Below are 18,664 nucleotides of genomic sequence, written 5' to 3' on the forward strand. Positions count from 1 at the left end.
ACATACTAACTTTTACCCATGATTTTTTGCCTAGCCGTAGCAATAAATGACATCCAATTCAAACGAATATTCAGCCTATTGCCAAACTATTGCAGAATACACCAGTTCTCGTCCGATCACTGAAGTTAAGCTGCATCGGGCGTGGTTAGTACTTGCATGGGAGACCTGCTGGGAATACCACGTGCAGTAGGCTCATCAACATTTTTATTCCACATTACATACTAACTTTTTCCTCTGATTTTTTGCCTAGCCGTAGCATTAAATGACATCCAATTACGACAAATATTCAGCCTACTGCCAGACCAATGCAGAATACACCAGTTCTCGTCCGATCACTGAAGTTAATCTGCATCGGGCATGGTTAGTACTTGCATGGGAGACCGGCTGGGAATACCACCTTCAGTAGGCTTATCAACATTTTTATTCCACCGTACATACTAACTTTTTCCCGGGATTTGTTGCCTAGCCGAAGTATTAAATTGCATCCAATTCCGACGAATATTCAGCCTACTGCCAAACCAATGCAGAATACACCAGTTCTCGTCCGATCACTGAAGTTAATCTGCATCGAGCATGGTTAGTACTTACATGGGAGACCGGCTGGGAATACCACGAGCAGTAGGCTTATCAACATTTTTATTCCACCGTACATAAAAACTTTTTCCCATGATTTTTTGCCTAGCCGTAGCATTAAATGACATCCAATTCGGACGAATATTCAGCCTACTGCCAAACCATTGCAGAATACACCAGTTATCGTCCGATCACTGAAGTTAAGCTGCATCGGGCGTGGTTGCATGGGAGACCGGCCTGGAATACCAAGTGCATTAGGCTCATCAACATTTTTATTCCACCATACATACTAACATTTTCCCGGGATGTTTTGCCTAGCCAAAGTATTACATAACATCCAATTCCGACGAATATTCAGCCTACTGCCAAACCATTGCAGAATACAGCAGTTCTCGTCCGATCACTGAAGTTAAGCTGCATCGGGTGTGGTTAGTACTTGCACGGGAGACCGGCTGGGAATACCACGTGCAGTAGGCTCATCAACATTTTTATTCCACATTACATACTAACTTTTTCCCCATGATTTTTTGCCTAGACGAAGCATTAAATGACATACAATTGGGACGAATATTTAGCCTACTGCCAAACAATTGCAGAATACACCAGTTCTCGTCCGATCACTGAAGTTAAGCTGCATTGGGCGTGGTTAGTACTTACATGGGAGACCGGCTGGGAATACCATGTGCATTAGGCTCATCAACATTTTTATTCCACCGTACATACTAACTTTTTCCCGGGATTTTTTGCCTAGCCGAAGTATTAAATTACATCCAATTCCGACGAATATCCAGCCTACTGCCAAACTATTGCAGAATACACAAGTACTCGTCCGAACACTGAAGTTAAGCTGCATCTGGCGTGTTTAGTACTTGCATGGGAGACCGGCTGGGAATACCATGTGCAGTAGGCTTATCAACATTTTTATTCCACCGTGCATACCAACTTTTTCCCGGGATTTTTTGACTTGCCGAACCGTTAAACGACATGCAATTCTGACGAATATTCAGCCTCCTGTCAAACCATTGCAGAACACACCAGTTCTTGTCCGATCACTGAAGTTAAGCTGCATCTGGTGTGGTTAGTACTTGCATGGGAGACTGGCTGGGAAAACCACGTGCAGTAGGCTCATCAACATTTTTATTCCAAATTACATACTAACTTTTACCCTTGATTTTTTGCCTAGCCGTAGCAATAAATGACATGCAATTCCGACGAATATTCAGCCTACTGCCAAACTATTGTAGAATACACCAGTTCTCGTCCGATCACTGAAGTTAAGCTGCATCGGGCGTGGTTAGTACTTGCATGGGAGACCGGCTGGGAATACCACGTGCAGTAGGCTCATCAATATTTTTATTCCACATTACATACTAAATTTTTCCTATGATTTTTTGCCTAGCCGTAACATTAAATGACATACAATTCGGACGAATATTCAGCCTGCTGCCAAACCATTGCAGAATACACCAGTTCTCGTCCGATCACTGAAGTTAAGCTGCGTCGGGCGTGGTTAGTACTTGCATGGCAGACCGGCTGGGAATACCACGTGCAGTAGGCTGATGAACATTTTTATTGCAGAATACACCAGTTCTCGTCCGATCACTGAAGTTAAGCTGCATCGGGCGTGGTTAGTACTTGCTTGGGAGACCCGCTGGGAATACCACGTGCATTAGGCTCATCAACATTTTTATTCCACCGTACATACAAACTTTTTCCCATGATTTTTTGCCTAGCCGTAGCATTAAATGACATCCAATTCGGACGAATATTCAGCCTACTGCCAAACCATTGCAGAATACACCAGTTATCGTCCGATCACTGAAGTTAAGCTGCATCGGGCGTGGTTGCATGGGAGACCGGCCTGGAATACCAAGTGCATTAGGCTCATCAACATTTTTATTCCACCATACATACTAACATTTTCCCGGGATGTTTTGCCTAGCCAAAGTATTACATAACATCCAATTCCGACGAATATTCAGCCTACTGCCAAACCATTGCAGAATACAGCAGTTCTCGTCCGATCACTGAAGTTAAGCTGCATCGGGTGTGGTTAGTACTTGCACGGGAGACCGGCTGGGAATACCACGTGCAGTAGGCTCATCAACATTTTTATTCCACATTACATACTAACTTTTTCCCCATGATTTTTTGCCTAGACGAAGCATTAAATGACATACAATTGGGACGAATATTTAGCCTACTGCCAAACAATTGCAGAATACACCAGTTCTCGTCCGATCACTGAAGTTAAGCTGCATTGGGCGTGGTTAGTACTTACATGGGAGACCGGCTGGGAATACCATGTGCATTAGGCTCATCAACATTTTTATTCCACCGTACATACTAACTTTTTCCCGGGATTTTTTGCCTAGCCGAAGTATTAAATTACATCCAATTCCGACGAATATCCAGCCTACTGCCAAACTATTGCAGAATACACAAGTACTCGTCCGAACACTGAAGTTAAGCTGCATCTGGCGTGTTTAGTACTTGCATGGGAGACCGGCTGGGAATACCATGTGCAGTAGGCTTATCAACATTTTTATTCCACCGTGCATACCAACTTTTTCCCGGGATTTTTTGACTTGCCGAACCGTTAAACGACATGCAATTCTGACGAATATTCAGCCTCCTGTCAAACCATTGCAGAACACACCAGTTCTTGTCCGATCACTGAAGTTAAGCTGCATCTGGTGTGGTTAGTACTTGCATGGGAGACTGGCTGGGAAAACCACGTGCAGTAGGCTCATCAACATTTTTATTCCAAATTACATACTAACTTTTACCCATGATTTTTTGCCTAGCCGTAGCAATAAATGACATCCAATTCCGACGAATATTCAGCCTACTGCCAAACTATTGTAGAATACACCAGTTCTCGTCCGATCACTGAAGTTAAGCTGCATCGGGCGTGGTTAGTACTTGCATGGGAGACCGGCTGGGAATACCACGTGCAGTAGGCTCATCAATATTTTTATTCCACATTACATACTAAATTTTTCCTATGATTTTTTGCCTAGCCGTAGCATTAAATGACATACAATTCGGACGAATATTCAGCCTGCTGCCAAACCATTGCAGAATACACCAGTTCTCGTCCGATCACTGAAGTTAAGCTGCGTCGGGCGTGGTTAGTACTTGCATGGCAGACCGGCTGGGAATACCACGTGCAGTAGGCTGATGAACATTTTTATTGCAGAATACACCAGTTCTCGTCCGATCACTGAAGTTAAGCTGCATCGGGCGTGGTTAGTACTTGCTTGGGAGACCCGCTGGGAATACCACGTGCATTAGGCTCATCAACATTTTTATTCCACCGTACATACTAACTTTTTCCCGGGATTTTTTGCCTAGCCGAAGTATTAAATTACATCCAATTCCGACGAATATTCAGCGTACTGCCAAACCAATGCAGAATACACCAGTTCTTGTTCGAGTAGGACGTGTTCAACTGGTGCTGCAGCATATGCTAATCAACATGCTACGTGATAGACATCCTGTGTTAATCACAGTGATTTGTAGTGGTGTTCTACCACCATAAGACGTTTTTCACGTTTATTTCGTGATACTTAGGAAAGGCCTTCTGTGACCAGTGTTTTCTTCCAGCGCTGCACGAGAGGTTAGGCCATAATGGCCGCCCCTCGTGCTCAAGGCACTCGGCGACCACCTGCCACAATGGACAACACGGTAACCATTGTTGATTGTAATTTTAAAGCTTTAGATGTTATTGAGGCTGTACAAGGAACATGTGGAACTGAATCTGTATTAGCATGTATAAATATTAATGGTATTTGGCAAATAACTCTGGTTTCTACCGAGTCTGTTGAGCTGTTACTCGAACAAGGCATTGGTATTAATGGAGTGGAGTGCGAAGTACATGGTCTGAGCCGTAACTTCCTGACAGTGTCCTTTTTCAACGTTCCTGCTTATATTCAGGATGAAGTTATTACATGCCGTCTGGAGCAATTTGGATGCACAATTAGAAGCCCCGTGTTACAAAAATACTACCGAGAGGCCCCCTCCATTGAAAATGGTACTCGCTTTGTTCGTGCTGAATTCCCAGCAAGTGTTAAGTCACTGCCTTATGCAATCAAGTTTGAAGACAATGGGCCATACACTCGTTTATTACATAACAATCAGCATAAAGTGTGTAACAATTGTTTAAGTGAAAGCCACGTTATTCACAGTGTCCAAACTATTTGTGTAAAATCTGTAAACAATTAGGTCATACAGAGAGAATCTGTGAAAATCGCAAGTGTTTTAAATGTGGAGAAAATGGTCACATTGCACGTCATTGCTCTAATTTTAATAGAGACTTCACGGAAAAAAAAAGTAGGAAGGAATGAAGTCGAATCTACAGAGGAAAAAAATGGAACACCAATGGAAACATGTTTAATAAAAACGAATAACAACGGCGATGAGAATGTTAGAAAACCTGATAACGACTATGACAGTGACGGTATGGACGAAACGGAAGATCTCGGTTTTGAGAATGCGGAAGAGGCTGATGAATACAGACGTCCAGACTTGGCATCTCACAACCCCCACCCTTCAGAAAATGATGCAACTGTTAAAGATGACCAAAAAAAGACAGCAACCAAAAAAAGTCTAACAAATCAAAGTTGTCTACAACCGTCAAACGGCAGCATGATTCATCTACTGAGAACGAGCCTGGTACTCCACAGAGTCATCGAAGAAAAAAAATAGCACCAAAACCGAACATTGAACAATCACATACCAAGTTTAAACCGAAAGATGTCATCACAAACCAGGTCATATCAGGAGAGGTAATGAACGACACCTGAACAATGATTATGTTACAATTACCACTCATTATTTATGTCATTATGGTCACACTGGTATCTATCAATATTAACGGTCTAAGAAATCAGACAAAACTATCAGATACAATACAGTATTGTAAAGTTCATAAATTTAGTATTGTGGCACTACAGGAAACGTTCTGTACAGACTCCAAAATTCCAAAAATCAGACAATCCTGGGAAGGAGAACTGATCACAAGTAATTCTGAAAACCAGTGTGACCGTGGTATGCGTGGTGTTGCTATATTTATATCGGAAACATCGGGTATAACTATAACAGATTGTAGTGAGAGTATCATTTTTTCAGGAAGGCTTATCCAAGTCACACTGGATATCGATGATAATATTGTTAATTTGATTAATGTGTATGCCCCCAACAATATGACAGAAAGACTACGGTTTTTTGAACACCTTGGCCAATTTCTCTGTAACGATCGCCCAAACATAATAATTGGAGATTTTAATTGTGTTATAAATCAAGACCTTGATAAATCTGGTACATTGTTTTATAAAGATCGTTCTAGAGACTACTTAAAAACATTTTTAGAACAAAAATCATTAATTGATATTTGGAGAGCTCAGCATGCATCTCAGCGTGAATTCACATGGCGTAAGATTATCGACCAGCAATTATGCCAAAGTCGAATTGATTACTGCCTGGTATCAGCTGAGAAAGTACACTGCTGTACTTCAAGCAAAATAATTTCATTTCCTTTTAGCGATCACGATGCAATTAAATTGACTTTTGATTTATCTAAAACTCGGCGCGGACCTGGTCTCTGGCACTTTAATAACTGTTTATTAAAAGACCAAATTTACATACACGAAATTAAAACCCTCATTATGAATTCCCGAAAAGATGGTATCTACCTGGAAAATAAAATAGAATGGTGGGAACATCTTAAACGGGAAATTAAACGCATTTCATGTCATATAGCCGGAAAAAAGGCCAAAGCCAGTCGAAAACTAAAAACATCATTAGAGAAAAAAATTAAATATGAATACGCTAAAGCGTCAAAATATCCTGACTACTGTTTGACACGCGCAACACGTCTACAGGGTGAACTAAACAACATCATTGTAAACGAAACAAAAGGTGCCGCTATCCGCAGCAAAGCACAAATTATTGAAGAGGATGAAAAAAAATACTAAATAATTTTTGACACTTGAAAAATGTAAACAAGAGAAAAAAAACACTAAAATGCATTGTGGACGATCACGGACAAATTTTGTCCACATCCGATACAATTATTCCATATGTTGCTGACTTCTACAAAAAAATGTTCAAAAAAGATCTCTCAGTAAGCGACCCATCCTCTCTGCTCAATTCAATTGAAAATAAACTCGCAGATGAGGACAAAACTACTTTAGACAGGAAAATAACTAATGAGGAATTAAGTCTTGTACTCACTAAAATGATTAATGATAAGTCGCCAGGTATTGACGGTCTGACCGTAGAGTGGTATAAATGTTTCTGGTCGGACATTTGTGATGATTTCACGGATATAACAAATCTCATTTATGAAAACGACAAATTGCCCCATAGTTTACGCACAAGTGTCATTACACTAATTCCAAAGAAGGATTGTGATAAACGTTTTATTGCTAACTGGCGCCCGATTTCGCTTTTAAACGTAGATTACAAACTTATTTCAAAGTTGTTAGCGTTCCGTCTACGTAATGTTCTCAGTTCAATTATTTCTGACGATCAGACATGTAGTGTACCAGGCCGTGATATTGCAGATAATATACTGTGTATCCGTGACGTCATCACCTATGTCAATGAAAATAATAAACAAGGAATAGTTTTAAAAATAGATCAGATGAAAGCGTTTGATCGGGTTGATCACAATTACTTGATCAATACTCTAAAGGCATTTAATTTTGGCGAAAATTTTGTCAAATGGGTATCAATTCTATACCACGATGTAAACAGTATATTAAAATGTAATGGTTTTTTATCTGAACCCTTTCCAGTATCTCGTAGTGTCCGACAAGGCTGCCCTCTGTCGGCGATGCTCTATGTTTTATCGATTGAGCCTCTCAATATTTTAATCAATTCTAATCACCTTATAAAAGGCATTTCAATACCAAACACAAACACGTCATCTCTTATGTATCAGCATGCTGATGATGCGACGCTCACATTGGCGGATGATGACTCAATTTTAGAATGTCTAACAGCTTTTGAGAGTTACGGTAAAATTTCAGGTGCAAAAATCAACACCAACAAAACTGAAATACTGTGGATTGGCAGCAACAGAGGGCGCACTGATACTCCGATACCTGCAATTTACAGTCAAGACAAAATTAGCATACTCGGTGTCAACATCGGTAATAGTAACGACATTATTTTAGAGTCAAACAGGAAGAGAAAAATTGACAAAGCAGAAAATGTGTTAAATCAATGGAAACGTAGACGTCTGTCTCTGCGAGGTAAACTGATTGTTATTAACAGTCTAGTTGCGTCGTCATTTTATTACCTACTATTCGTTACGCCAATCTCAGATAATTTGTTAACCAGGTTTAAGAACATTATCACTTCATTCATTTGGGACAATAACAGTCACCTTTTTAAGTACGACGTTATTACAATGTACCAGCACAGTGAGGAATGGCGGTCTCAATCTGATTGATCTTAAAACAAAAAGAGACGCCTTTCGATTAAAATGGATCAAAAAATTAATAAATCCTGATTATGTACACAAATTTAAGTACATCATGACTTATTTTATTAACAAATACCAAAATCTTAATCTCGGCTTCGACACTTTCAAATGTGAAATTGAAATTAGGAAATTAACGAACCTTCCTCTTTTTTATCAGGAACTCTTCGTAGCCTGGAACAAAATGTCTAGTTTCATTGACACACGTCCACGTTCTCTGATTGACATACATCAACAGCCACTTTTCTGCAATAAATTCATCATTACAAATGAAAGTACGCTATTTTACCGCAATTATATTAACGCTGGTATAACACGCATTAAGGATATTCTATACGAAGTTGTGCCAGGGTTTCAAACTGAGGGCGCAGTCACTGAATTATTATAATCCCATAGACCCGGTTGTGTAAGCAGGCAATTAAAAACCTTGATAAGCTGTATTCCACTTGGTTGGGTGAAATCAATAATGAATGGAATCCCTCATAGGAGCGACACAACCTCCTGTATTAGAGTATTATTGGATAAGACTGAGTGTCTCTTCACCAGTCTAAGTACGAAACAACTAACAGAGATTGTTCAAACTATAAAACAAGTAGAGCCACCCAGCGTTACACACTGGAATCGTATTTTTCCTGATTTCAATTATTCCGACATGTGGGAAGGAATATACAGTGGTTTTAAAGATAATATTCTGGGCGACATAGACTATAAAATATCCCATAATGCAATTTTCACAAACGATAGACTGTTGAAGATGAAGTTTACTGAAAGTGCCTTATGCGACTTCTGTAATTTTAATGTAGAAAATGTATACCATATGATAGCCTTGTGTTATTCTGTTAAACAACTTTGGGAGTTTGTGTTCGAATTGTGTATAATTGAACGATTCTCTATTGTGTATATTAAATACATAATAGAGAATCGTTCAATTATACAAACAGAACTGAAACGTTCGTATACCATTTTTGGTTATTTCGAACCTACAAGTAAGCAGAAAAAAGAGTTAATCAACTATATCTTATCTCTTGCACGTTATGTAATAGTATATCGTCGACGTCAATTCAAACAATCAAAACATCACGCGAACCTTTTGGAAACATATAAATACAAACTAAAATTTTAAATGAATACATATTTCAAAATTTGAAAATACAGATTTAACATCACCGCCTTCAAACAAAGATTCATGAATCTTGTAAGGGTTGACGGTGATACTTTCCAAACAAACTTTTGAGAGATTAAGCACGATTTCCAAATCTGTATAACTATATCTGCATTCATATATTTATAGTATGAATTCAACATTGTGTTATAAACTTTGTTAAGAATTTACTCAATGTAATTTTTTTCATGTAAATATTTTTAACAAGGCGAGCTAGTGGGCTCGTCTTTTAATAAAAGAAAAAAACAAAAAACAAAACAGTTCTCGTCCGATCACTGAAGTTAAGCTGCATCGGGCGTGGTTAGTACTTGCATGGGAGACTGGTTGGGAATACCACGTGCATTAGGCTCATCAATATTTGTATTCCACCATAAATACTAACTTTTTCCCGGGATTTTTTGCCTAGCCGAAGTATTAAATTACATGCAATTCCGACGAATATCCAGCCTACTGCCAAACCATTGCAGAATACACCAGTTCTCGTCCGATCACTGAAGTTAAGCTGCGTCGGGCGTGGTTAGTACTTGCATGGGAGACCGGCTAGGAATACCATGTGCAGTAGGCTTATCAACATTTTTATTCCACCGTACATGCCAAATTTTCCCCGGGATTTTTTGCCCTGCCGAAGCGTTAAAAGACATGCAATTCTGACGAATATTCAGCCTACTGTCAAACCATTGCAGAACACACCAATTCTCGTTCGATCACTGAGTTTAAGCTGCATCGGGCGTGATTAGTACTTGCAAGGGAGACCGGCTGAGAATACAATGTGCAGTATGCTCATCAACATTTTTATTCCACATTACATACTAAATTTTACCCATGATTTTTTGCATGGCCAAAGCATTAAATGATATCCAATTCCGACGAATATTCAGCCTATTGCCAAACCATTGCAGAATACACCAGTTCTTGTCCGATCACTGATGTTAAACTCCATCGGGCGTGGTTAGTACTTGCATGGGAGACCGGCTGGGAATACCACGTGCAGTAGGCTGATGAACTTTTTTATTGCAGAATACACCAGTTCTCGTCCGATCACTGAAGTTAAGCTGCATCGGGCGTGCTTAGTACTAGCATGGGAGACCGGCTGGGAATACCACGTGCAGTAGGCTCTTCAACATTTTTATTCCACATTACATACTAACTTTTTCCCCATGATTTTTTGCCTAGACGAAGCATTAAATGACATACAATTCGGACGAATATTCAGCCTACTCCCAAACCATTGCAGAATACACCAGTTCTCATCCGATCACTGAAGTTAAGCCGCATCGGGCGTGGTTAGTACTTGCATGGGACACAGGCTGGGAATAACACGTGCATTAGGCTCATCAACATTTTTATTCCACCGTACATACCAAATTTTTCCCGGGATTTTTTGTTAGCCAAAGCGTTAAACCACAGGCAATTATGACGAATATTCAGCCTACTGTCAAACCATTGCAGAACACACCAGTTCTCGTCCAATCACTGAAATTAAGCTGCATCGGGCGTGGTTAGTACTTGCATGGGAGACCGGCTGGGAATACCATGTGCAGTAGGCTCATCAACATTTTTATTCCACCGTACATACTAACTTTTTCCCGGGATTTTTTGCCTAGCCGAAGTATTAAATTACATCCAATTCCGACGAATATTCAGCCTACTGCCAAACCATTGCAGAGTACATCAGTTCTCGTCCGATCACTGAAGTTAAGCTGCATCGGGCGTGGTTAGTACTTGCATGGGAGACCTGCTGGGAATGCCACATGCAGTTGGCCCATCAACATTTTTATTCCACATTACATTCTAACTTGTTCCCATCATTTTTTGCCTAGACGAAGCATTAAATGACATACAATTCGGACGAATATTCAGCCTACTGCCAAACCATTGCAGCATACAACAGTTCTCGTCCGATCACTGAAGTTAAGCTGCATCGGGCGTGCTTAGTACTAGCATGGGAGACCGGCTGGGAATACCACGTGCAGTAGGCTCTTCAACATTTTTATTCCACATTACATACTAACTTTTTCCCCATGATTTTTTGCCTAGACGAAGCATTAAATGACATACAATTCGGAGGAATATTCAGCCTACTGCCAAACCATTGCAGAACACACCAGTTCTCATCCGATCACTGAAGTTAAGCTGCGTCGGGCGTGGTTAGTACTTGCATGGGACACAGGCTGGGAATAACACGTGCATTAGGCTCATCAACATTTTTATTCCACCGTACATACCAAATTTTTCCCGGGATTTTTTGTTAGCCAAAGCGTTAAACCACAGGCAATTATGACGAATATTCAGCCTACTGTCAAACCATGGCAGAACACACCAGTTCTCGTCCAATCACTGAAATTAAGCTGCATCGGGCGTGGATAGTACTTGCATGGGAGACCGGCTGGGAATACCATGTGCAGTAGGCTCATCAACATTTTTATTCCACCGTACATACTAACTTTTTCCCGGGATTTTTTGCCTAGCCGAAGTATTAAATTACATCCAATTCCGACGAATATTCAGCCTACTGCCAAACCATTGCAGAGTACACCAGTTCTCGTCCGATCACTGAAGTTAAGCTGCATCGGGCGTGGTTAGTACTTGCATGGGAGACCTGCTGGGAATGCCATATGCAGTTGGCCCATCAACATTTTTATTCCATATTACATTCTAACTTGTTCCCATCATTTATTGCCTAGACGAAGCATTAAATGACATACAATTCGGACGAATATTCAGCCTACTGCCAAACCATTGCAGCATACAACAGTTCTCATCCGATCACTGAAGTTAAGCTGCATCGGGCGTGGATGCATGGGAGACCGGCCTGGAATACCATGTCAACATTTCAACATTTTTATTCCACCGTACATACCAAATTTTTCCAGGGATTTTTTGCCTTACCGAAGCGTTAAACGACATGCAATTCTGACGAATATTCAGCCTACTATCAAACCATTGCAGAACACACCAGTCCTTGTCCGATCACTGAAGTTAGGCTGCATTGGGCGTGTTAATACTTGCATGGGGCACCGGATGGGAATACCACGTGCACTAGGCTCATCAACATTTTTATTCCACATTACATACTAACTTTTCCTATGATTTTTTGCCTAGCCGAAGCATAAAATGACATCCAATTCCGACGAATATCCAGCCTACTGCCAAACCATTGCAGAATACACCAGTTCTCGTCCGATCACTGAAGTTAAGCTGCATCGGGCGTGTTAATACTTGCATGGGAGACCGGCTGGGAATACCACGTGCAGTAGGCTGATGAACATTTGTATTGCAGAATACACCATTTCTCGTCCGATCACTGAAGTTCAGCCGCATCGGGCGTGGTTAGTTCTTGCACTCAAGACCGGCTGGGAATACCACGTGCAGTAGGCTCAACAACATTTTTATTCCACATTACATACCAAATTTTTCCCATAATTTTTTGCCTAGACGAAGCATTAAATGACATACAATTCGGACGAATATTCAGCCTACTGTCAAACCATTGCAGAATACACCAGTTCTCGTCCGATCACTGAAGTTAAGCTGCATCGGGCGTGGTTAGTAATTGCATGGGAGACCGGCTGGGAATACCACGTGCATTAGGCTCATCAACATTTTTATTCCACCGTACTTACTAACTTTTTACCGGGATTTTTTGCCTATTTGAAGTATTAAATTACATCCAATTCCGACGAATATCCAGCCTACTGCCAAACCATTGCAGAATACACCAGTTCTCGTCCGATCATTGAATTTAAGCTGCATCGGGCGTGGTTAGTACTTGCATTGGAGACCGGCTGGGAATACCAAGTGCAGTAGGCTTCTCAACATTTTTATTCCACCGTACATACCAACTTTTTCTCGGGATTTTTTGCCTTACCGAAGCGTTAAACGACATGCAATTCTGACGAATATTCAGCCTACTCCAAACCATTGCAGATTACACCAGTTCTCGTCCAATCACTGAAGTTAAGCCGTAGCAGGCGTGGTTAGTTCTTGCACGGGAGACCTACTGGGAATACCACCTGCAGTAGGCATGTCAACATTTTTATTCCACCGTACTTACTAACTTTTTCCCGGGATTTGTTGCCTAGCCGAAGTATTAAATTACATCAAATTCCGACGAATATTCAGCCTACTGCCAAACCAATGCAGAATACTCCAGTTCTCATCCGATCACTGAAGTTAAGCTGCACCGGGCGTGGTTAGTACTTGCATGGGAGACCGGCTGGGAATACCATGTACAGTAGGCTGATGAACATTTTTATTCCACCATACATACCAACTTTTTCCCATGATTTTTTGCCTTGCCGAAGCGTTAAACGACGTGCAATTCTGACGAATATTCAGCCTCCTGTCAAACCATTGCAGAACACGCCAGTTCTTGTCCGATCACTGAAGTTAAGATGCATGTGGTGTAGTTAGTACTTGCATGGGAGACCGGCTGGGAATACCACGTGCAGTAGGCTCATCAACATTTTTATTCCAAATTACATACTAAATTTTACCCATGATTTTTTGCCTAGCCGTAGCAATAAATGACATCCAATTCAAACGAATATTCAGCCTACTGCCAAACCATTGCAGAATACACCAGTTCTCGTCCGTTCACTGAAGTTAAGCTGCATCGGGCGTGGTTAGTACTTGCATGGGAGACCGGCTGGGAATACCACGTGCAGTAGGCTCATCAACATTTTTATTCCACATTACATACTAACTTTTTCCTATGATTTTTTGCCTAGCCGTAGCATTAAATGACATCCAATTACGACGAATATTCAGCCTACTGCCAAACCAATGCAGAATACACCAGTTCTCGTCCGATCACTGAAGTTAATCTGCATCGAGCATGGTTAGTACTTACATGGGAGACCGGCTGGGAATACCACGAGCAGTAGGCTTATCAACATTTTTATTCCACCGTACATACAAACTTTTTCCCGGGATTTGTTGCCTAGCCGAAGTATTAAATTAAATCCAATTCCGACGAATATTCAGCCTACTGCCAAACCATTGTAGAATACACCAGTTCTCGTCCGATCACTGATGTTAAGCTCCATCGGGCGTGGTTAGTACTTGCATGGGAGACCGGCTGGGAATACCACGTGCAGTAGGCTCATCAACATTTTTATTCCACATTACATACTAACTTTTACCCATGATGTTTTGCCTAGCCGTAGCATTAAATGACATCCAATTCGGACGAATATTCAGCCTACTGCCAAACCATTGCAGAATACACCAGTTCTCGTCCCATCACTGAAGTTAAGCTGCATCAGGCGTGTTAATATTTGCATGGGGGACTGGTTGGGAATACCACGTGCACTAAGCTCATCAACATTTTTATTCCACCGTACATACTAACTTTTTCCCGGGATTTTTTGCCTAGCCGAAGTATTAAATTAAATCCAATTCCGACGAATATCCAGCCTACTACCAAACCATTGCAGAATACACCAGTTCTCGTCCGATCACCGAAGTTAAGCTGCATCGGGCGTGGATAATACTTGCATGGGAGACCGGCTGGGAATACCACGTGCAGTAGGCTAATGAACATTTTTATTGCAGAATACACCAGTTCTCGTCCGATCAAGAAGTTAAGCTGCATCGGGCGTGGTTAGTACTTGCATGGGAGACCGGCTGGGAATACCACGTGCAGTAGGCTCATCAACATTTTTATTCCACATTACATACTAACTTTTACCCAATTTTTTTTTGCCTAGCCGTAGCATTAAATGACATACAACTCCGACGAATATTCAGCCTACTGCCAAACCATTGCAGAATACACCATTTCTCGTCGGATCACTGAAATTAAGCTGCATTGGGCGTGGTTAGTACTTGCATTGGAGACCGGCTGGGAATACCACCTGCAGTAGGCTTGTAAACATTTTTATTCCACCGTACATACTAACTTTTTCCAGGGATTTGTTGCCTAGCCGAAGTATTAAATTACATCCAATTCCGACGAATATTCAGCCTACTGCCAAACCATTGCAGAGTACACCAGTTCTCGTCCGATCACTGAAGTTAAGCCGCATCGGGCGTGGTTAGATCTTGCACGGGAGACCGGCTGGGAATACCACGTGCAGTAGGCTCATCAACATTTTTATTCCACATTACATACTAACTTTTTCCCATGATTTTTTGCCTAGACGAAGCATTAAATTACATACAATTCGGACGAATATTCAGCCTACTGCCAAACCTTTGCAGAATACACCAGTTCTCGTCCGATCACTGAAGTTAAGCTGCATTGGGCGTGGTTAGTACTTGCATGGGAGACCCGCTGGGAATACCACGTGCATTCGGCTCATCAACATTTTTATTCCACCGTACATACTCACTTTTTCCCTGGATTGTTTGCCAAGCCGAAGTATTAAATTACATCCAATTCCGACAAATATTCAGCCTACTGCCAAACCAATGCAGAATACACCAGTTCCCGTCCGATCACTGAAGTTAAGCTGCATCGGGCGTGGTTAGTACTTGCATGGGAGACCGGCTGGGAATACCACGTGCAGTAGGCTGATGAACATTTTTATTGCAGAATACACCAGTTCTCGTCCGATCACTGAAGTTAAGCTGCATCGGGCGTGGTTAGTACTTGCATGGGAGACCGGCTGGGAATACAACGTGCATTATGCTCATCAACATTTTTATTCCACATAACATACTAAATTTTACCCATGATTTTTTGCATAGCCAAAGCATTAAATGACATCCAATTCCGACGAATATTCAGCCTATTGCTAAACCATTGCAGAATACACCAGTTCTTGTCCGATCACTGATGTTAAACTCCATCGGGCGTGGTTAGTACTTGCATGGGAGACCGGCTGGGAATACCACGTTCAGTAGGCTCATCAACATTTTTATTCCACATTACATACTAACTTTTACCCATGATTTTTTGCCTAGCCGTAGCATTAAATGACATCCAATTCCGACGAATATTCAGCCTACTGCCAAACCATTGTAGAATACACCAGTTCTCGCCTGATCACTGAAGTTAAGCTGCATCGGGCGTGGTTAGTACTTGCATTGGAGACCGGCTGGGAATACCACGTGCAGTAGGCTCATCAACATTTTTATTCCACCGTACATACCAAATTTTTCCCGGGATTTTTTGTTAGCCAAAGCGTTAAACCACAGGCAATTATGACGAATATTCAGCCTACTGTCAAACCATTGCAGAACACACCAGTTCTCGTCCAATCACTGAAATTAAGCTGCATCGGGCGTGGTTAGTACTTGCATGGGAGACCGGCTGGGAATACCATGTGCAGTAGGCCCATCAACATTTTTATTCCACATTACATTCTAACTTTTTCCCATCATTTTTTGCCTAGACGAAGCATTAAATGACATACAATTCGGACGAATATTCAGCCTACTGCCAAACCATTGCAGAATACAACAGTTCTTGTCCGATCACTGAAGTTAAGCTGCATCGGGCGTGGTTGCATGGGAGACCGGCCTGGAATACCATGTCAACATTTCAACATTTTTATTCCACCGTACATACCAACTTTTTCCAGGGATTTTTTGCCTAGCCGTAGCATTAAATGACATCCAATTCCGACGAATATTCAGCCTACTGCCAAACCAATGCAGAATACACCAGTTCTCGTCCGATCACTGAAGTTAAGCTGCATCAGTAGTGTTAATACTTGCATGGGGGACTGGTTGGGAATACCACGTGCACTAGGCTCTTCAACATTTTTATTCCACCGTACATACTAACTTTTTCCCGGGATTTTTTGCCTAGCCGAAGTATTAAATTACATCCAATTCCTATGAATATCCAGCCTAATGCCAAACCATTGCAGAATACACCAGTTCTCGTCCGATCACCGAAGTTAAGCTGCATCGGGCGTGGTTAGTACTTGCATGGGAGACCGGCTGGGAATACCACGTGCAGTAGGCTGATGAACATTTTTATTGCAGAACACACCAGTCCTTGTCCGATCACTGAAGTTAGGCTGCATCGGGCGTTTTTAGTACTTGCATGGGAGACCGACTGGGAATACCACGTGCAGTAGGCTCATCAACATTTTTATTCCACAATACATAATAACTTTTACCCATGATTTTTTGCCTAGCCATAGCATTAAATGACATCCAACTCCGACGAATATTCAGTCTACTGCAAAACCATTGCAGAATACACCAGTTCTCGTCGGATCACTGAAGCTAAGCTGCATTGGGCGTGGTTTGTACTAGCATGGGAGACCGGCTGGGAATACCACGTGCAGTTCGCTCATCAACATTTTTATTCCACATTACATACTAACTTTTTCCTATGATTTTTTGCCTAGCCGTAGCATTAAATGACATCCAATTCCGACGAATATTCAGCCTACTGCCAAACCAATGCAGAATACACCAGTTCTCGTCCGATCACTGAAGTTAAGCTGCATCAGGCGTGTTAATACTTGCATGGGGGACTGGTGCACGTGCACTAGGCTCATCAACATTTTTATTCCACCGTACATACTAACTTTTTCCCGGGATTTTTTGCCTAGCCGAAGTATTAAATTACATCCAATTCCGACGAATATCCAGCCTACTGCCAAACCATTGCAGAATACACCAGTTCTCGTCCGATCACCGAAGTTAAGCTGCATCGGGCGTGGTTAGTACTTGCATGGGATACCGGCTGGGAATACCACGTGCAGTAGGCTGATGAACATTTTTATTGCAGAATACACCAGTTCTCGTCCGATCTCTGAAGTTAAGCTGCATCGGGCGTGGTTAGTACTTGCATGGGAGACCAGCTGGGAATACCACGTGCAGTAGGCTCATCAACATTTTTATTCCACATTACATACTAACTTTTACCCATTTTTTTTGCCTAGCCGTAGCATTAAATGACATACAATTCCGACGAATATTCAGCCTACTGCCAAACCATTGCAGAATACACCATTTCTCGTCGGATCACTGAAATTAAGCTGCATTGGGCGTGGTTAGTACTTGCATTGAGACCGGCTGGGAATACCACCTGCAGTAGGCTTGTAAACATTTTTATTCCACCGTACATACTAACTTTTTCCAGGGATTTGTTGCCTAGCCGAAGTATTAAATTACGTCCAATTCCGACGAATATTCAGCCTACTGCCAAACCATTGCAGAGTACACCAGTTCTCGTCCGATCACTGAAGTTAAGCCACATCGGGCGTGGTTAGTTCTTGCACGGGAGACCGGCTGGGAATACCACGTGCAGTAGGCTCATCAACATTTTTATTCCACATTACATACTAACTTTTTCCCATGATTTTTTGCCTAGACGAAGCATTAAATGACATACAATTCGGACGAACATTCAGCCTACTGCCAAACCTTTGCAGAATACACCGGTTCTCGTCCGATCATGAAGTTAAGCTCCATCGGGCGTGGTTAGTAATTGCATGGGAGACCGGCTGGGAATACAACATGCATTAGGC

The 18,664-nt window shown here is 41.6% G+C and overlaps 1 non-coding gene and 40 pseudogenes across 1 annotated transcript; all 41 read left to right on the top strand.

Moving 5' to 3' along the window:
* Positions 1–73: 73 nt before the first annotated feature.
* Positions 74–193, top strand: LOC146726995 (5S ribosomal RNA; annotated as a pseudogene).
* A 96-nt stretch (positions 194–289) lies between these two features.
* On the top strand, positions 290–409 carry LOC146726996 (5S ribosomal RNA; annotated as a pseudogene).
* Positions 410–505: 96 nt separating this feature from the next.
* Positions 506–625, top strand: LOC146726997 (5S ribosomal RNA; annotated as a pseudogene).
* Positions 626–930: 305 nt separating this feature from the next.
* Positions 931–1,050, top strand: LOC146726998 (5S ribosomal RNA; annotated as a pseudogene).
* A 97-nt stretch (positions 1,051–1,147) lies between these two features.
* LOC146726999 (5S ribosomal RNA) lies at positions 1,148–1,267 on the top strand (annotated as a pseudogene).
* A 96-nt stretch (positions 1,268–1,363) lies between these two features.
* Positions 1,364–1,483, top strand: LOC146727000 (5S ribosomal RNA; annotated as a pseudogene).
* Positions 1,484–1,579: 96 nt separating this feature from the next.
* Positions 1,580–1,699, top strand: LOC146727001 (5S ribosomal RNA; annotated as a pseudogene).
* Positions 1,700–1,795: 96 nt separating this feature from the next.
* LOC146727002 (5S ribosomal RNA) lies at positions 1,796–1,915 on the top strand (annotated as a pseudogene).
* A 96-nt stretch (positions 1,916–2,011) lies between these two features.
* Positions 2,012–2,131, top strand: LOC146727003 (5S ribosomal RNA; annotated as a pseudogene).
* Positions 2,132–2,554: 423 nt separating this feature from the next.
* On the top strand, positions 2,555–2,674 carry LOC144348086 (5S ribosomal RNA; annotated as a pseudogene).
* Positions 2,675–2,771: 97 nt separating this feature from the next.
* Positions 2,772–2,891, top strand: LOC144348090 (5S ribosomal RNA; annotated as a pseudogene).
* Positions 2,892–2,987: 96 nt separating this feature from the next.
* On the top strand, positions 2,988–3,107 carry LOC144348087 (5S ribosomal RNA; annotated as a pseudogene).
* A 96-nt stretch (positions 3,108–3,203) lies between these two features.
* On the top strand, positions 3,204–3,323 carry LOC144348104 (5S ribosomal RNA; annotated as a pseudogene).
* A 96-nt stretch (positions 3,324–3,419) lies between these two features.
* On the top strand, positions 3,420–3,539 carry LOC144348110 (5S ribosomal RNA; annotated as a pseudogene).
* A 96-nt stretch (positions 3,540–3,635) lies between these two features.
* Positions 3,636–3,755, top strand: LOC144348089 (5S ribosomal RNA; annotated as a pseudogene).
* A 5,917-nt stretch (positions 3,756–9,672) lies between these two features.
* LOC144360525 (5S ribosomal RNA) lies at positions 9,673–9,792 on the top strand (annotated as a pseudogene).
* A 312-nt stretch (positions 9,793–10,104) lies between these two features.
* On the top strand, positions 10,105–10,224 carry LOC144360507 (5S ribosomal RNA; annotated as a pseudogene).
* Positions 10,225–10,654: 430 nt separating this feature from the next.
* LOC146727004 (5S ribosomal RNA) lies at positions 10,655–10,774 on the top strand (annotated as a pseudogene).
* A 96-nt stretch (positions 10,775–10,870) lies between these two features.
* Positions 10,871–10,990, top strand: LOC144360502 (5S ribosomal RNA; annotated as a pseudogene).
* A 96-nt stretch (positions 10,991–11,086) lies between these two features.
* Positions 11,087–11,206, top strand: LOC144360521 (5S ribosomal RNA; annotated as a pseudogene).
* Positions 11,207–11,303: 97 nt separating this feature from the next.
* LOC146727005 (5S ribosomal RNA) lies at positions 11,304–11,423 on the top strand (annotated as a pseudogene).
* A 95-nt stretch (positions 11,424–11,518) lies between these two features.
* LOC144360519 (5S ribosomal RNA) lies at positions 11,519–11,638 on the top strand (annotated as a pseudogene).
* A 96-nt stretch (positions 11,639–11,734) lies between these two features.
* Positions 11,735–11,854, top strand: LOC144360504 (5S ribosomal RNA; annotated as a pseudogene).
* A 514-nt stretch (positions 11,855–12,368) lies between these two features.
* LOC144360529 (5S ribosomal RNA) lies at positions 12,369–12,487 on the top strand (annotated as a pseudogene).
* Positions 12,488–12,701: 214 nt separating this feature from the next.
* LOC146727006 (5S ribosomal RNA) lies at positions 12,702–12,821 on the top strand (annotated as a pseudogene).
* Positions 12,822–12,917: 96 nt separating this feature from the next.
* On the top strand, positions 12,918–13,037 carry LOC146727007 (5S ribosomal RNA; annotated as a pseudogene).
* Positions 13,038–13,348: 311 nt separating this feature from the next.
* LOC146727008 (5S ribosomal RNA) lies at positions 13,349–13,468 on the top strand (annotated as a pseudogene).
* A 312-nt stretch (positions 13,469–13,780) lies between these two features.
* LOC146727009 (5S ribosomal RNA) lies at positions 13,781–13,900 on the top strand (annotated as a pseudogene).
* A 96-nt stretch (positions 13,901–13,996) lies between these two features.
* On the top strand, positions 13,997–14,116 carry LOC146727010 (5S ribosomal RNA; annotated as a pseudogene).
* A 96-nt stretch (positions 14,117–14,212) lies between these two features.
* Positions 14,213–14,332, top strand: LOC146727011 (5S ribosomal RNA; annotated as a pseudogene).
* A 311-nt stretch (positions 14,333–14,643) lies between these two features.
* Positions 14,644–14,763, top strand: LOC146727012 (5S ribosomal RNA; annotated as a pseudogene).
* Positions 14,764–15,193: 430 nt separating this feature from the next.
* Positions 15,194–15,313, top strand: LOC146727013 (5S ribosomal RNA; annotated as a pseudogene).
* A 96-nt stretch (positions 15,314–15,409) lies between these two features.
* Positions 15,410–15,529, top strand: LOC146727014 (5S ribosomal RNA; annotated as a pseudogene).
* Positions 15,530–15,625: 96 nt separating this feature from the next.
* LOC146727015 (5S ribosomal RNA) lies at positions 15,626–15,745 on the top strand. Its single transcript, XR_014928632.1, has one exon. It is a non-coding gene; the product is annotated as a 5S ribosomal RNA (ribosomal RNA).
* A 214-nt stretch (positions 15,746–15,959) lies between these two features.
* LOC146727016 (5S ribosomal RNA) lies at positions 15,960–16,079 on the top strand (annotated as a pseudogene).
* Positions 16,080–16,175: 96 nt separating this feature from the next.
* On the top strand, positions 16,176–16,295 carry LOC146727017 (5S ribosomal RNA; annotated as a pseudogene).
* Positions 16,296–16,390: 95 nt separating this feature from the next.
* LOC146727018 (5S ribosomal RNA) lies at positions 16,391–16,510 on the top strand (annotated as a pseudogene).
* A 515-nt stretch (positions 16,511–17,025) lies between these two features.
* LOC146727019 (5S ribosomal RNA) lies at positions 17,026–17,145 on the top strand (annotated as a pseudogene).
* Positions 17,146–17,359: 214 nt separating this feature from the next.
* LOC146727020 (5S ribosomal RNA) lies at positions 17,360–17,479 on the top strand (annotated as a pseudogene).
* A 303-nt stretch (positions 17,480–17,782) lies between these two features.
* Positions 17,783–17,902, top strand: LOC146727021 (5S ribosomal RNA; annotated as a pseudogene).
* A 428-nt stretch (positions 17,903–18,330) lies between these two features.
* LOC146727022 (5S ribosomal RNA) lies at positions 18,331–18,450 on the top strand (annotated as a pseudogene).
* Positions 18,451–18,664: the final 214 nt, after the last annotated feature.

This window comes from Saccoglossus kowalevskii, unplaced genomic scaffold (genome assembly GCF_978046115.1).
Source record: "Saccoglossus kowalevskii unplaced genomic scaffold, keSacKowa6.1 SCAFFOLD_24, whole genome shotgun sequence".
NCBI classification, from domain to species: Eukaryota; Metazoa; Hemichordata; class Enteropneusta; family Harrimaniidae; genus Saccoglossus; species Saccoglossus kowalevskii.